Raw genomic sequence first — 5134 nt, 5'->3', positions numbered from 1 at the left:
AGATTACATGCTGGCAATTTTATTTTGGTACAATAAATTATCTTGGGTTTTTAATAGCCTGGCATTTTTTAATATAAATGACATCCTCAAAGCTTGCCAGTTTAGAAACAAATAACAACAAGGATGAGAAATGGAGAAGGTTAAATTAGATGAGAGGTAGAGAGCAAACAAAATATCAATTGTATTTAAATCTCGGGGTGGCAGAAAATCTATTTATTTGTAATATTAAGTGGATCTCTCCCATATGGTTATGGAGATGATTTTCTGGGTGAAAGGTAAAACAACCTGAAAATTACCAGAGATTTAATAAAGTTTGGAAATTGCATGAGATCAACCATCACTCTAAGCTGCTTGTGGCCTTACACAAAACATTTCCAAGCTTTATTCCCCCTCTCTTAAATCAGGATAAGGAAAATGAGAAAAGGCATAAAAACTTAATTAAGCATCATTTCTCCTTCTTTTTTTAGCCTAAACCTAACAAAAATAAGGGTGCTTTTTGGGGTTTTTTTCTGCTGAACATTTTCTTAATTTTGATTTGCCCAATGTTAGAGAAAATAGATAAATTCCCAGGGAATTTGTGCCCGTGAAAGGGCAGCAGCTCTTTTGTGGCTTGAATAGAAGTTGCTGGAAGCTTCCAAAATGCTGCTCTATTTTTCCACAGCAAACAAGCATATTCCATAGGGTTTGGGCAGAACAGTCCTTCCCAATCTGCATGAAATCTTTATGAGCAACAAAGGAAGTATTTTCTATTGAGAAGGAAGAAAATCTTTGTACCTCAGGAACCTTAAATGCTCATAATGTAAAATAAATGGAAAAGTACAGCACACTTTGTCCTACCCTTCCTGGAGAAACCCAAAAAAGGATCCCAAGTTTATGTGAATAATGCAACTGTAGAGCTACATTATATAAAATAAAGATCCATGAGGGCTGCCACACGTTGTGTCCCCCTCCATCTAAGCTGAACTCACTAACACACTTTTTTATTACTACTTTTTTATTACAGTGTCTTTGAACGTCATGGAACATTTCTCACCGTGGTAAAAGACATGATGATGACCTCCATCAGCCCAAAAAATTACAGTGAAAATTATTACCATTAGTATTTCGTGTACTAGGAAATGACCTGGAAGTCAAAAGAAATTCTGGGTTTTCATCTGAGTCCCTTTCCAAAATAATTCAGATTTATTTGGGTAAAATTTGCAGCAGTGTGGCAGCCTCGTGTTATTTATTATTTCAGTGCTCTGGTAAATTTGTTGCCTTTGGAGTTCTGTTTGCTTCCCCTGAACTGGGGCATATCCTGTTAACGTCTTCCAGCCTATTCTGATGATTTTTTTTTTTTTCAGTAGACTTGCTGTAATATTTATGATTTTCTGGTTTGGTTTCTATCCTCCGGTGACTAAATCACCGATGCATTAAATAAAGCTGTGAATGTGCTAAAAAACCCTGAAAATATACTAAATAAAGCCATGGATGCACTAAATAAAGCTGAACTAGAGCAGTACTGTGTTTCTTTACACTTTCCCCCACCACGGAGGATGCATTATTTTAATTCCTCCATTTAAGACCTTCAGGGGTGACAGAAATTACTTTCCCTACAAATGACAAAGGTGACCCTGGACTCTGTTGCTCCCGGGTAAGAAAACTGCAAAATCACTTGGCGGGACTGCAGAACAGTGGGAAAAGTTAAAGGTAATTAAAAATGGAGCGTGGACAGCTGGGTGAAACCATGTCTGTGTGCAACCACCTCTGACATCCAACAGCCTGAGCCCCAGGCTCCTGCACTAGGAAAGACAGTAGGAAGCAACACACAATAAACCGCCATGAATTGTCAATGCTATCAAGCATCAGAAAGCGGGATTGTTCATTCAGAGCTTATTTAATTCCTTTTTCCTCCAGAGCAGGCCAATAGTCAGTGCAAATCTCTGCCCTGTGGCCTTTGGGTCTGGGAGAGCCAAAGTCTCCCTGCAGCACAATGACCCACCGCTTCTAGCCCGGTGTTTTCAGTTTTCACTGAAATCCTCCCCCTAACAAAGTGTTCAGTAGTGAAGACCTGTTCATAACCACCAGCAAAATGTTCTTTTTGTATTATTCTCACTGCTAAACACTTAAGCCTTATTTCCAGTTTGGTGTAACTCATTTCCCACCATAGGATGTTTTTTTGTTCTTTGTCTGACACCAGACCCCTGCTGCCCAGGTACATTCACACACAATGATCCAACTCTTCCCTAGCAAATGGGTGTCCAGAGGCTCTGGCTGTAACACACACTTTCCAAACTTTCAACCATTCTCAGGATTTTTCTGATGTTTCAACATCTTTATGTTTTAACATCCTGTTTAAAGGATAACCGTAAAAACTCTGTGTAATAATCCTGTGTTGGCTGCAGCATCATGAAACAGAGATTATCACTACCCAGTGCTTCCAGCGCTCCTCTCCTGACATGTGTAAGATTGTTTAACCACGATTTGGACTTGTGTCCCCTCTTGCAGGATCTTTGGGACTCAGCCTTGAGGAGGAGGGGACCTTCCTCGGACCTCTTGAGCAGGAGAGGAGTCTGCAGGGAGGGGAGCAGCCCGAGGGCAGCCCCTCTTTGCCAGCATGGCTACATGAGAGAAGAAAACCCACCCAAAGGCTCTTGCACAGCTTAGAAACCATTTTCCCCTTGTACAGTGGGACCTGTTCCTTCACCCTGAGGAGCTGGACCCTTTCAGCTGGAAATGCTGTTGGCTGCTCAGGGGGGAAGCCAACGCCTCAGCTGGCTCCTGACACCTCTGTCCAACAGCAAGGTTGGAGCAGGGAGGGTGGAGAGGCTTGCAGGCAGCATGCAGAACAATATCACATAACTGCCAAGATGGGACGCTAAACCCCCTTCCACTTCCCTCACTCATCACATCTGACAATACAATAATTTTGCCTAAGAGCTAGAAACCATTTTCAACTAATATTATTTGTTATCTTCGGCAATAGCATTATCCTAATATCCAGAGAGTCAGGCAGCTGCCTTGTACAAGGCATTGCATTCCCATAATGTGTTTTCTGCTCCAAACCTTCGTCTCAGTTTTATATGAAACAAAAAATAGATGAGAATTACATCAAGCAGAAGAAGCTGCAAGCTCTGAGCACCAGTTTTCCAGGCTTGTGTGGGCTCAGCTTCTTTTTCTCCTCGTTACTTCACCACATCTGCAGGTAGTGAAGGCCCCCCCCCAGTCCCACCTTATGGTGAGCAAATCTAAATTGTCCTGCTCCAGTTTGCCTAAATTACACACAAAAATGCTTTAGCAATGTGGAAATGCACACCTCTGCTGGTTCTTTGCTGTTGAGAAACTCGGTTTCCATGTTTTTGAAGGAAATCCGTTTGCTCTGACATCGTTTGGTATTGGATGTGACTGACACAGTTGTTTTCAGAAACAGGTGGGTCAGAAAAAATAGTTTATTTGCTTTGATTTGCAAATGCTCTTAGAGCTTGTGAGAACTTTTGTCATTGCTGCTCCTGCTTTCGACAGAGCTGAGACAAAGTGTTATTTTTGTACCTTGGAGTGTGGATTATTTATAGAGACAGCCTGGGCTCTGCCAGCACACCGTGATTGCACTGGGTGAGCGAAATAAGGAGTGACATTCAGAGATGCTGCCTCCTGATAATAATACGAAGCATTCAGATGAAAATATTACTTATCAGCACTCATGACGGAAACACAGGTTTATAAATTGCTACAGTTTCACTGAGTTTACTGAGAACCTACCAGGGCAAGAGGATAATTTATAACAATAATAATAATAAAGTGGTATTTGTTCAACAGAGAAGAGAGGTGAGTCCTCATGCTTAAGATGACTGCAGCAATAGCATTTTTTTTTAGCCATGCATAGTTCTGCAAAAGCCAAAGCATTTACAGGGTTGTTTCTCTGAGAGAGAGCAAGCAATTCCTCCTCCTCTCTCCTACCATCAAAGCACCTGGGAACTCTGCCAGGGGAATGCTAACATGTCTCAGTTCTCCCTTTGAGGCAGTTTTTGTGGTGTCAGATGTAACGGTGAAGAAATGGTCAGAGCACGTGGAGAAGCCTGCAGCAGTGAGCTGGCTGGGCATGGGCAGTGCCAGGCAACACCCCTGCTGCCAAGAAAACCCCACCCACGGCTGTGCTCTGCCTCTGGATCGCTCTGCTCTCACCCTGATTACCCATTACGTTCACTAATCCTTCTCTAATGCATAATTGCTCCGTGTTCTTGTACTTGACGGAAATTCTGGATTAGTTTGATTAACACCACTTTGCAGCCATTGAGGTATGCTCAGGAGCTTTAAAGCTTACACTGCATTGTGAAAACCCAGAGTTATTTGTTCTCTTCCAGGAGGTTCCTGGTCTCCAGATTCTGCCCTGTGACCACCAGACATTATCTTAGCCCAGCCCTTCCCCCTTTCAGTTTAAAGTTAATCCCTGCAACCAAACTGTGATGCTACATCTGTTCATGTCTGTAAGAAACCTCCTGAACACAGTGAGTTTTAATGACGTGGCAACAGTCACTGTTCTGCTCCACTGGCTGCCTGTGCAGGCCACTGCCCTGGGAAAAAGAGGAATGATCTGTGCCTGACTGCAGCCACTCCACCAGGGACCAACGTGTTCCTCGGTGCTGTAACACCCACTTCAACCATTCAGTTGCTTCAAACGTGAGTCCAGCCAGTGTAAAGATAATTTTGACATCAGCCCTTTAAAACACTTGCTTGGGAATACACATTGTTGTTACTAAATGCTTCCTGGCAGGTGGTTGGGATTGACCTGTCCCTTCACCTCCCTCTCGCTCCGAGTCCTCCAAAGCACCACGAGAGTTTCCATCCTCTGCTGTTCCTGCAGGAATGCACCTACAAGGGGCCGGTGCATCCACCACTAGGTACTCAAAACTGAGTGACATGGAAAGCTCCACTGAATTACTGGATACACCACAATAAATGGCATGCTCAGGTCTTTCAGCCCGAGCAGGAAACTGGTTCCTGCATGAATAACACGGGGACAAGCTGGTGCCCAGGGTGGGTGCCAGGGGTGCCAGCTCTCCCTGTCTTCACAGGATCACACAGTCACAGGAGGGGATGGGTTGAGGGGATCTTAAAGCTCATCCCGTTCCACCCCCTGCCATGGGCAGGGACACCT

Source organism: Manacus vitellinus, unplaced genomic scaffold (genome assembly GCF_001715985.3).
Source record: "Manacus vitellinus isolate BGI_N305 unplaced genomic scaffold, ASM171598v3 scaffold_35_pilon, whole genome shotgun sequence".
Taxonomy (NCBI): Eukaryota; Metazoa; Chordata; class Aves; order Passeriformes; family Pipridae; genus Manacus; species Manacus vitellinus.
This window is presented reverse-complemented; position numbering follows the sequence as displayed.